The sequence below is a fragment of the Canis lupus genome, chromosome 2, assembly GCF_048164855.1.
Source record: "Canis lupus baileyi chromosome 2, mCanLup2.hap1, whole genome shotgun sequence".
Taxonomy (NCBI): Eukaryota; Metazoa; Chordata; class Mammalia; order Carnivora; family Canidae; genus Canis; species Canis lupus.
In genome coordinates, this window is record NC_132839.1 from 52,320,526 (window position 1) to 52,333,234 (window position 12,709).

A 12,709-nucleotide genomic window follows, 5' to 3' on the forward strand; every position below is an offset into this window, starting at 1 on the left:
ACTTTGTTTTTCCCCCAATATCTAAAGCTCTTGTGGTGGCTAACACTGGGAACAGCCAAAGGGTTAACCATAAGCTAATGCTAGTTAGCCACAAATTGAAAGGTAGCAGAGTTGAGGAGTGAGAGAGAGAAACCTCTGGCAGGAGCAGTGACTAATCATGACAAACAATTTATTTGCTTCAAAGCTCATTGCAAAGGGCAATAATTGTTTTAAATAGAAAAGGTGTTGAATTATAATTGGGAGTAATTGAAACTCACCAAAATATTGAATAAAACATTAGATATTTTAACTGGTGCTATCTTTATAATTATCTTTGGGAGTAATAGCAGCAGAGCCCCTGAACTGCTGTGAGCCTCACCCAAACCCCAAGTCTTTGCCAATCATTTCTGCCATGTGTTTACTAGCAAGACCCTGGCTGAGTAGATACCAGGTCCAACTGGTTGTATGTATATAGCACCATGGAACAAGAATAAGCAGAGAGTCAGTTTCCAAAAGAGTGAGCTTTGTAAATGTGACAAGGAAGTGCACAGAGCTGGGTGTCTTGCAACAGCCTCCGTGGGCTCAGAGCAATATTTCCACAAGCCATTACGATGTTGCTCAGCATGCCATCTCTCTGAGCACAGCCTGGGCAGGGGCTATTAACTGTTATTTTCCAGCTGTCACCCTCGCCATGTCTGCTGTCACATCGTTTGTCGGACAGATTCCAGCTTTGTGGCACATTCCCTCCTTCTTCTCCTCACCCTGCACCCATTGACAGGCTCTTCTTGTATTCCATATGCCCATGACACCAAAATGACAGGCAGAGGGATGAGGGCGGGAGGCATAGGTGGCCGAGACTAGAAAATTTAACCAAGTCTGGCAGATGGGGAGGACAGTCACAGATGACACAAAGATGGCAATGGTGGAACACACAAGGGAAGCATACTTTATGTCCTCTCATTAGATCATGAGGATTGGTGGCAGGCTGTGGCCTATTATTCTATCTCAGTGTCCCCAAGACCTAGACCAGTGCCTGCTCAATAGATGGAATACTACCAGCTTGTTGAACGAACCAAGTGCAAGTCTATACAGCACAATGTTGTGATCAACAGCAAGGGCTCAGGAGTTAGACAGAGCTGGATTTAAATCTTACCTCTATTTGTGCCCTAGATTTCATACATAGTAAGATAGTCTGAATAAATATAACAGGTGCTTAATGGCTATATACCTGATTTTCACTATCTGTAAAATGGGAGTAATAGTTGTCCCCAACTCATAGATGAGATCATGCAGGGAAATCACAGAGCACAGAGCCTGGCACATGATGCACCATCAAGAACCTGAGAAGATAGCAACCATCTTACATGGCCATGGAAGGTTCTCAAAAGACATATATGATGGTCCAAGTGTTTCTTTTCACAACACATTTAGTGCTGAGCTGAAAATCTTTGTTACCAGCTCAGACTTTTGAAATAGTTTACTATGTGGAGTGAGCTGGGCTAGTCAAGAGAAATCCTGAAAGGTTCCCTGTGTTTTCTGCTTTAGGCCAAGACTATAAGGCTCAGGAAGCAGTTTCTCTTCCCCAAAGTCCTCAGTATGGCCTTAACCCTTTGGACGTAGCTCCCCGAAGCTGAGGAGGAAATGAGCAACAAGAAAAAGAAATTTTCTTCCTTAAAGTCTGCAACTATCAGCCTTACCTCTATGAGGGCTTGGCTCCCCTTGCACCCACCAGGTCTGTCCCAGGGGCAGCGCTGCCCTGCATGCCAGCTTTGCATGCCCTTCTTATTTATTCCTTTAACTAAAATCCCTAGACCTCATGATCATGACCTAATGGTGTGATCCTGAGGACTCTATTTTGTCTTGGCCCCAAGAGAGTATTTTCCTCCCAGACGAGTAAAGAGAGAGAAATGCTGGAAGGTTAGTGAGTATATGAGATTGGGATAAGGAAGTTGTACGGGGTTTGGTTACAATCTGACATCAGGAAGACTTTGGGAGGCTACCCAAACTGAGCTATTGGAGGAAGCTGATTTAGAGAGATAGGGATCAGATGCCTGGCTGACCATAAAAAGTCTAAAACATGATGAAAAAAAGTAGGATATTCTGAACTACACACAAAGTCCTGTCAAAACATAAAACCTTGATTGGAGATACAGCATATGTATGTGGGCCGGCACTGGGTCAGTTTAGACATGGTCCAGATATGGTCCAGATGTGGTCAGAAGCCTGCTATTTGGGGAACCTGTGACCTGTACCCTTGGGCTGTATCAGATGTGCTAAGAAACAGAGTCATGTTGGGAGGATGCTATTAACATAATCTTACATGAGTACTTCCTTAAGAAAGTTCTGGGTGCTATACCCCTAGAGAGATCATCCCCTCAAAAGAAGTAATGCTATCAGAAGAAACAGAAAAGACAAATACCAGTGACAAATACCCCAGAAGGAAAGCAAGACTGTGTTCACATTCCAGCTTTCAATGGCTCAAAATATACAGCAGAAAGCGAAAAATCCTGCCTCAGTCTCTCCTTTGCACGATCACTCTCTCACTCTTTCTTCAACAAAGAGATTAATGGAGTCAGTGGGATTCTTAGAGTCATTTTAGAATGGACAGCCCTGAAGTGCAAATTTCCTCATTAGCAAGTTACAAGCATATGGTGAAGAGAAAAATAAGATTCTCCCTTCAGCCCACTGCTCCTCCCTGTCCACTTTCATTTGTGGTGCCTCTTGAATAAAAATGAGAGGCACATTCTGCTGCCCAGACTGAGTGTGAGCAAGAGCTCTGGACCCCTGGGAGATTTCCATGCACCCAGCAGGCTGAATAAAACCCTTTCTGGGCACAGGAGTTGAAGAGGTATCAGGAAATCCGCTGATTGGGGCAGCTCATGTCTCAATTAGGGAGGAAAGCAGTCATAGGGAGGGAAATAGGCAGTGTATGACTGCAGGGTTGGTGAGACTACAGAGCATCACTTTATCTTATTATAGGAGAAGAAAAGTGTGTAGCTTTTTTGTTTTGTTTTGTTTTGTTTTGTTTTAACTAAATTTCACTGAATAGCTGATATTAGCTCACACTTAAGAAGAGTCTCAGATCTGCCTTTGGCGTCAGCTTCCCCCCATGGACTCTGTTTGCTATCCCAAGATATTAATGATAGGCTGGATTCCACAGTGACCACTCAAAGGCTCTGAAAGTACAGGGCACAGCCTGGATCCCTTTAGAGGGCTGAAATCAGGCACCATGGCATGCTCATTTTAAGCTGTTTACAATTAAAAATAAATGAAAATCAAATATGTTATCTCCCAAGACCCATGTCATCCAGATGTAGTCTCTCTAAAACTGCAACAGCCAACTCAACGAATGGCAGAAAATCAAGAAGAATTGCAAGAAGCCACCTCAAGGAGGGGAAAGAACTTTTCCTGGAGAGCAATTAGGGTGTTTGGGGCTCAGCACAAGGAGAGGGTTCAAGGTTAGGAAGCTTGACTTTGCTTCCTCTGAGAACTTCTTCCAAGGCACATCACAGCTGGTGAGACCCCTCTGGGTGTTGGCTTGTTCTGCCATTTACCACATTCTCATCTTGGAAGATGTGCAGTATTCTGCACATATGCTCCCTTTAAGTTCTTGAGGGAGATTCAACTTGGGGAAGAATTTAGCCAGACTTCAGGACAGTACCAATGGGTGAGTCATGGTGGGAAGGATTTGGCCTAGGTTGAAGTGACTTCTTTGTCCCTCAGAGGGTTGAACCAGTGGCCATATTTTAAATGAATGTAGGCCAACATTGTATTGGGATCAGAGTATAAGAAAACCTCCCTTTACACTATCAAGTCTCCCTCCAATTGAGAACACTGGTGTATGGAACGGGTCTCTGAGAGGAAGGCAGAATCATTCTTATAAAGAGCTTCTGGGAGGGAGGATCAGACCCCCAAAACTGACTCCTGATATCTGAAGCAAAAATATATATGAGAGCACAACATGCAGAGAGTGGAAACAGAACTGCAAATATTAAAATTAGCAGACCTGAGAGAACCTAAGCTAGTGATCTGAGTTCAAGACAAGTTACTCAAAATATGTGAGGTGGGCTGTAGTGGGCACTTGGTGACTATTGCTGAAACTTATCAGTGTACCCCTGTGCTGAGAACTAACATCTCAACATGGGATCCTATCTGAAAAGGAAGTGAACGGGGGGTGCTCCAGACACATGAACCATCTGTGCAGGAACTGTGCAGGGTGAGATCAACACCACCACTGGAGATACTCAGAAACAATAGCAGTGGCAGAGCCACCACCAGAAGAACCCATTCATGGCTGGAACTTAGATCCTCTTATTGTGGGAAGTACAAGTCTGAGCTTTGGGGGAGGGAGAGACAAGACTTCCTGTGAATGTGACACATTGTCCTGGAGAGAAGATCTTTTTAAAAACCATGTAATGATTGAAACTTTTCAAAACGTTAACACAATTGTGCCAGTTGATAAGTGTTAACATATATGGGGCTCTTCCCAGGACCTACTACATAGTTTGCAGGGCCTACTGCAAAAGGGAAATGGGAGACCTCTTGTTCAAAAGTTATTAAGCAGAGCATTAAACCAAACAGAGGGCCCCTCTCAGCTTTTAGGTACAGCCAACCCTGGCTGTTTCTAAGTGCCAGTTATCATTCTAAGTGCTTCACACATCTTAACTAAATAAAGTGAAACAAAACAGCTCTACAAGGTGAGAGCTATTATCTCCAAATGTTAAAGAAACCATTTGCAGAGGTTAAGGTAGGAACTCAAGGGATCTCAGGCTCCCAGAAAGTTCTCTCCCTGAGTGGCACTGCCATTTCTGACCCCTGTGTTGCAGTGGCCTCCACGAAAGACAACCACCCAAGATGGCATATGTGAGAACAGAATGGGCCCACCCTTGAGAGAAGGAGCTTCCTGTCTCTGGAGGCAGCCAAAGTGAAGCTGGTATACCAGTCTCAGGAATCCAAAGGAGGTGATGCATTTCCTGGAAATCAAGCAAGATGAGGAGAAATGGAGTCTCTATTGAATGAATGCCAGCAGCAGTTCAAACTTTTACAGAAGAATCATGTGATGAGGGGTGCCTGGGTGGCTCAGTCAGTTGGTTAAGTGTCTACCTTCGACTCAGGTCATGATCCAGGCTTCCTGCTCAGTGGGGGCCTGCTTCTCCCTCTCCTTCTGCCCCTCCCTCTCTGCTTGTACTCTCTCTCTTGCTCACTATCTCTCAAATAAATAAATAAAACCTTTTTTTAAAAAAAGAATCATGTAGTGAGTATGGAAAATGTAGACTCTTGTTCCATGGAGGCCAGGGAGTCTGAATTTGAAATATCTACAGATTCTGATAGAGTTTGTCAACAGGTCAGACTTAAAGACATAATCCCCTCTATAGGAGGCCGTTTCCAGTTTCCCTTCCAAGGGTAAGTTCTTCATTTTGTATTAATTCTGTGAAATGATTGCATTTTGAGAATACCACTGCTCCTCGTCACTCTCCCTCCTGCTTATCCTTTCCTTTTTCTTCTTTTTCCATATCACATAACCCATTCCTACTGCCAAGCAGAGAGTCTGCCTTGCCACTCATTATCATTTTGTACTTGGCACCTTTCCTGGGATTGTGCTCATCCTTTTGCCAAGACTTATGCCTCCCCTTCCTCAATATTCTTTCTCGAGTATCTAGGGATTTATCTATTTTTCCTTGAACTTGAGCAAGTCACTTTCCTTGTCCATTTCTGCAGCTCAGTCCATAAGATGATGGACTAGATCATGTCCATGATTCCTTCCAGCCCTAATGAGACATACCATTAACATGAATATCTGGGAGTAATGTCATTGTAGTGATCTCCACCAGACCCTCGATCCCCTGATGCTCAGATTAAGATCTTTCTAGGTTGGAACCTCACTACAAGACTCACATACGGAATTCCATTTACACAGATCTACTGTCCAATAAGTATCTTTGTATACACCCCATGACAAGGTCACAAGGTGTTTCTATTGAAATGATAAGGCTTATGTAACAAGCCGCTGGCATATTTCTGTTTCTTTCACTTACAAGTAGTTGGTATATTTATGAGGTCAGCTATTAGATGATAACTCTTTAGACCAAGCAAGGGTGTGTTCTTTCCTCAGCAAAATCCAAGGGTGCTGTGAATTCTGTATCATGCACAAACTGGTTAAACTGTTGGGGTTTTCTTCATTCCTACTAGTTCCTAAGCCCTGGAGCAGGAACCTCTGCAACATCTAAAAAGTTTTCCTAGAAATGTAGATTCTCAAACTCCACCTAAGACCTCTGAATCAAACACTGAGGTGGGGCCCAGCAACCAGTGTTTTTCTAGGCCTTCCAGGTGATTCTGATGTTTGTAAAGTTGGATAACCACAGATCCAGGAAAACTGACAAAAAATGCAGACCATCAGGCCCCAGTTAGAGATTCTAAGTCAGTTTTGGGGGGGCAATAGGGCCTGGTAGTCTGTATTTATGCTTTTACCTCATCTTTCCATGGGAAGATACCACATTTTTCATTCACAGACTTTAAATTCTAATTTTCCTCTTTGGAGAATTGAGGATAGTTTCAGGTGGCTATTTAGTTATTGTCTCTTTTCATTTGATACCTATCTTGCTGGTATTAGAGTTATTTATGGGCACCCTATCACTCTTCCTAAATTGTAAGTGCCTGGAGGAAAGAGGTATCATTTTCATCAGCTTTGCATAATCCTGGCTGTAGCCCAGTGCTTTTCTTATAAAAGGGGACCAATAACTAGTTGAATTTTATCCAGATACACATCTGTACATTGTTAGTTAACTTTGGGGGACAGGATGACCAGGTGAGCCCTATATTCTAAGCTTACCTGCAACTAGTTTGACCTTCAGAGCAGCCACTAAGGCAATGTCTATAAACACAAAGTGAAAAGAAAGAGAGAAGGGAATTAGTTTTGCTGATAATTAAGCTCAGAAATACACATGCATCAATTATTCAGTTTCTACAAGTCCTCGTTAATATAGGCTTCTCAAATGCAGACAGCATAATAATTCAAATGAGCACTGGCCTCAAGTTTATCCCTGCATATTCACTAAAAGAAAAATAAAGTGTGTGGGAGGGACAGTCATGGTGCAAGATTGGTTAAGCAACCAGTGACAGTGAAATGGTGGGCAACATATAACCAAGTACTTACAATTCCAGCAGTGCATATAAAAGGCAGGTACCATATACAGATGACCTTACCTTAAAGCTATGCCCATATTTATGCCTCACATCTATCCCAAATCAAAGGATTTGGGATAGTCGAGACCCAGCAACCTATAATTTATATTCATTTGCCATTGGTTCAAAATGCTGCAATTGGAAGTAGATTTTACTCACTTATATGCTTTTTAAGGAGAGCCCCATAACTGAGGGAGGTTTTTGTGGTTTTAAAACCCATTCTTAGAGACCTGAACAACTTAAGTTTAAATTTATCTCATTCCTTCATTTTGTGGGTTATTCATTTAAGTGTAGGTCCTTCTATGAAAGCTTTGAGAAAGGAATTGCCTATGATCCCTCCCAACTCTGAATGGGTAGGACAGTGGCTTATGGATGTACATACATAAGAGGTAAGCAACAAGAACAAAACATGGTTGAGACACATCTGCCACACATCAGCTTCAGGATAATGGTCACTGCCAGGAGGGGGAGGAGAGTGAAAATGGGAAGAAGCAGGCCTCTGTAATATTCGTAAGGCTTTATTTAAAAAAAAATCCCTAAGGGGAACCTGGGTGGCTCAGTAGGTTAATCTTCTGACGTCAGCTCAGGTCGTGATCTCAGGGTCCTGGGATCTCCCTCTGCTCCTTCCCCATGCTTGTGCATGGTCTTGCTCTTTATCTCTCTCTCTCTCTTTCTCTCTCTCTCTCTCTCTCTCTCTAAAAAAAATAAATATAAATACAAATTATATAAAAATAAAAACATTTACTAAAATTAATTACTTTGAAGCAAATCAATATATAACAGTTACTTTTACAATGTGGCATAGAAAGGAGCTTGTCCAACTCTGGACATGGTTCTGGCTTCTTTTTTTTAAATATTTTATTTATTCATGCACGAGAGACACAAAGAGAGAGGGGCAGAGACACAGGCAGAGGGAGAAGCAGGCTCCATGCAGGGAGCCCGATGTGGGACTCAATCCTGGGTCCCCAGGATCACACCCTGGGCCAAAGGTAGCACTAAACCGCTGAACCACCCGGGATTCTGGCTTCTTAATGGGAGACAGACTATGGTCAAATCAGGTCCCTAAATAAGGCCCACCTGTCCAAGCTTATAATTGAAGCATGGGGCCGCAGGCTGACTACACTTTGCAGGACCTCAGAGAGCAGATGACAGCATATCTGCTTCAGGAAGTCTAGGGTCATAGCTGGGGGTGCAGGCTGAGAGAGTGAGAAGGAGGGCAAAGTGGGCTAAGAAAGACACTTGTAGAATGCCTTGTCTGAAAATGTAATTTATGAGATTTAGGAAATGATGAGGGATACCAAAATGCATGCGAGTATGTGCACGTACTTGCATGTGGGTGTGTGGGAGCATGTGCAGGAGTGCATGCACACGCACACATGCACGATGACAAACATATTCACAAGCATCCAGAAGGCCAAAAGAGCAGAAGTTTTTGTTCCTGGCTTTTGAACTGGGTTAGTAACGGAAGCATCCCTAAAGAGATCAATCCAGACCACACCAGGTTCTGGGGGCCTTCCAACTGCAGGGTAAAAGAGCCATGGAGAATAAAACAGGTGTTGATGGTCTCCCAGCCTCTGCTCCACTACAGGACACCTGGTGGCTAAGGATCCAGATCACATCTGCAGTTTGGTATCTATTCTGATCTGAACAATAGACCTTTGGATCACCTACACTAGAATCACTCAGGGAAGTCGGCTCCGAAGGCAGATTCCAAAGCTTCAGCTCAGATCCCCTAAAGCAGATTCTTTGGGGTGGTGTTGGGCACCTGCGAGCTCCCCAGGGATGTTTATGCATACTGAAACTGAGAAACAGTAAAAGCTCCAGTGTGCACCACAGTTGTGAGCTGATGTTATCAGGGAGTGCAGCACCCCAAAAAAGGACCCACAATGTCTTGTTGAAAACAGTGAAAGCAGGTCGAGTTTCAGTCTCAACGTGCATTAGCAATTTATGACATTTCTTGGTGTCTTTGCCTTCTCCAAACAATAGCAGACTGGGAGAGGCTCTAAGACCATAACAGGGACTCTCTGGCCAGGGTTACTGGAAGGGAGAAAATTAAATTTTCCCTGTGTCGGGAGGCTGGTCAGAAGCCAGGCTGCACCTCACAGCAAGTGCAGGACCAGAGGAGCTCACCTCCTGGCCTCAGCAGCCTCCTGCCATTCTCTGAAAGGTTTTACCCACACAGCGGTCCTCGTATCCAGAGCCCTGGGACTCAAGAAGCTACAGAGTGATAAATCAATTATGAAATGGAAACCTCGATTACTGCCTGTCTGCTTAATTGTTTGACAAGTTAATTAATCTCCCAAGCAACTGGGCTCTGTTCTCCCTGTAAATTGTGGGGAAACAGCTATGGCAGGTCCCTGAGGTCTTGGCAGTATAGTATCAATGAGGCTCCGAGAAAATGATGAATAATAAGCATTTAGAGGGGTCAGTGCCTCAACATAGGAATGAAGAGGTTTGCTCCAACTTCTGCCTGGAGGCGGTTTTGTCACTAATTATTTTGTGACTAATTACAATCTGCACTTGTCTGTTTATTTATTTGTTTGTTTTTATTTCTCTTCCAGGAGACACATTTCTTTCCTTTCAAATGAGACCCTGTGATTCAAACAGCCAATACTTCCAGATTGTGAGAAACTTGAAGGGGGTATAGACGTTTCCCTCCTGAAACTGCACCTAGAGAGATGCCATGATGTGTGACACCAGACCTTCTGAACGGTATGTGTCGTGCTCCTGGCTAACTGGTTGCATAAAGTGGCTATTTCTGTCTCTTGTGACCATGTCACATTTTCCTGTCATCTGTGGCCTTTAGAAATTCCAAACGACAGAGTGAATTTGAGAAACTAGATTATGCCCAATGAGTTTCAATAACTTCCCTGCACCAGACTCACCCAGAGTGCTCGACTGGAATTCACACAACTGGATAACAGCTAGACCTACCTGAATTGGAATTACTGGGGATATAACTCAGCAACATTTAATAAGCTCCCTGGATAGATTGAGACCCACTTGGATTAGAGTGGGGAAGAATTGGTTGCTGGCAGTAATACTGAACAATTCAGAAATGCACTCCCTAAGTAGTGCCATACTTTCTTATCCTTTTACTCTTTATTATTATTTTGTTTATATCTTATACCCTGCCCCTGGCCCTTTGCACCAGCTGTTTCATCAGTCATGAAGGCTCTTTGCCACTTGACCAAGCGTGGCCCGTTTGCTTCATTCAGATCTTCATTCAAATGACATGTCCTCAGAGTCTTTCCTGATCTCTATCTAAAACAAGACTCTTACCACATGGGATAATGAAACTTTATAAGTTTCTTCATAGCACATATCACTACTTATAATTATATTGTATCTTTGTTTATTACCTATCTTCTCACTAAGATATAAACTTCCAATGGACGGGAATTCTCATCAGTTTTGTTCAGTGCTCTATCTGAGGTGCTCAGAACAGTGGCTGGATTATGGGAAACACCCAATAAACATCAGTCCAGGAAATGAAGGAGTAAATGAATGATAAGGCATAAATTGCCAGGTGTGGTAAATGTTAAACTCATATATGTTGGCAAAACCACAGCTATAAAGTCCATGATGGATCCTAACAGTTTAAAATGTAATAAGTTTGTAGAAAACAGGACATAAAAATCTACAAAGGATAACAAAACTGGAAACACAGGCTATCAAAATATGTGGTATTCACCTAAAGCAGTGCTTACAGGGAAATTTATAGTACAAAATACTTATGTTAGAACAGAAGAATGGTCTCCAATCTATAAACTTGCTTCCACATTACAAAACTAGATGCAAAGAGACAATTAAACCCAAGCAAGCAGAAAGAAGAAAATAATAGATAAAAGCAGAAGCAGATGAAATTGAAATATAAAAATGATAGAGAATATAAATGAAACCAAAAGCTGATTTCTTGAAAAGATCAATGAAATTGTGCCAGTACCACACTGTCTTGATGACCACAGCTTTGTAGTACAACCTGAAATCTGGCATTGTGATGCCCCCAGATATGGTTTTCTTTTTTAAAATGATAAGACTCTAGCAAGATTTACAAAGTAGATTTAAAAAAGAATGAAAGGACACAATTTACCAATAACTTTGAAATGAAAGAGCAGATATCACTTCATGATACTATAGACATTAAAAGAATAATTAATAAGGGAATCAGAATCTATAATCAACTCTTTGTACATAAATTTGAGAAATGAGATAAGAAAGACCAATTCCTCAAAAAGCATGAAGTGCTAAAACTTACCCAAGATGAAACAGATAATGTGAATATCCTTATAACTATTAAACAATTTGAATTTGTAGCTAAAAGCCTTCCAAAAGTGAAAATCTCCAGGCTCAAATAATTACTGGGAAATTCTACCAAAACTTTAAAGATGATATAATACTATTTCTCTCCAACCTATTCAAGAAAATCAAAAAGAGAAAATTTTGCCTTTCCTTTTGTAAGTCAAGCATTACTCTGAAACAAAAAACAAAGCCAGTGCCAAAAGTGAACAATAACATATCAATACCCTTCATGAGCATAGACATGAAAAACTGTTAACAACATGCAAGCAAATCAATAGATGAATATATACAAATAATAATATATCACAACCAATTAGTGTTTGTCCCAGAAATACAAGGTTTAGGTCAATGTTCTGAACCCTATGAATGTGAATTCACTATTAATTGTAAAAATGTGTCTACACATATGATCCACAGGATCATATCAATCAATGCAGAAAAAGCAAAGACTCTTAATAAAATATATCTACCCATAAGAAAACCTCAACAGATTAGAAATATAAGGGAACTTTTTCAACCTAACAGAAAACATCCATATAACACATATAACTATCATCATACTTATTGATGACAGACTCAATACTTTCCTCTTAAGATTGAGAGGAAGAGAATTTCCCATGCCACTGGTCTTATTCAACATAGTACTGGAACCCATCACTAGTGCAATGAGGGGGGAACAATATAAAAGGCCTACAGATGAGAAATAAAAAACCATAACTCCTACTTGAATGCAATATGATTATCTTTAGAGAATTTCAAGGAATCTGCAGAAAACAAACAAACAAAAAGCCAACAATCCTCTCAGAATTGATAACTGAGCCTAGCACAGTCATAGAATACAAAAAAAAAAAAATCTCATAGGTATGGCATCAAAAACATAATCCATAGAAGAAAAACTGATAAACTAATCTTCTTAAAAAAAAAAAACAAAAAACATGCTGGTGAAAGGCACTATTAAGAGAATACATAGACAAGTTACAGACTGGGAGAAAATATTTGCAAATCACACATCAAAGGGCTTGTATTTAGAGTATATAAAGAACTCTTGAAATTCAGTAGTAAGAAAACAAAGCCAATTTTAAAAAGGTTCAAAAGAGGTGAATAGAGACTTCCCCAGAGATTATTTAAGGATGACATAAGCACATGAAAAGATTTGCAAGATCTTTAGCCATTAGAAAAATGCCAATTAAAACCGTGATGAGATTCCCTCCACCTACACATTCATTAAAATCCCTAACACAGAGCT

The 12,709-nt window shown here is 41.4% G+C and overlaps 1 long non-coding RNA gene across 1 annotated transcript in view; it reads left to right on the forward strand.

Annotated features, from left to right (window-relative positions):
* LOC140610253 (uncharacterized) overlaps nucleotides 1-12,709 on the forward strand; it is a 72,892-nt gene that overhangs the window by 35,361 nt on the left and 24,822 nt on the right. Inside the window, exon 2 of the long non-coding RNA XR_012011984.1 lies at nucleotides 9,723-9,873. This is a non-coding gene — a long non-coding RNA (uncharacterized lncRNA). The remainder of the gene's footprint in view (nucleotides 1-9,722; nucleotides 9,874-12,709) is intronic.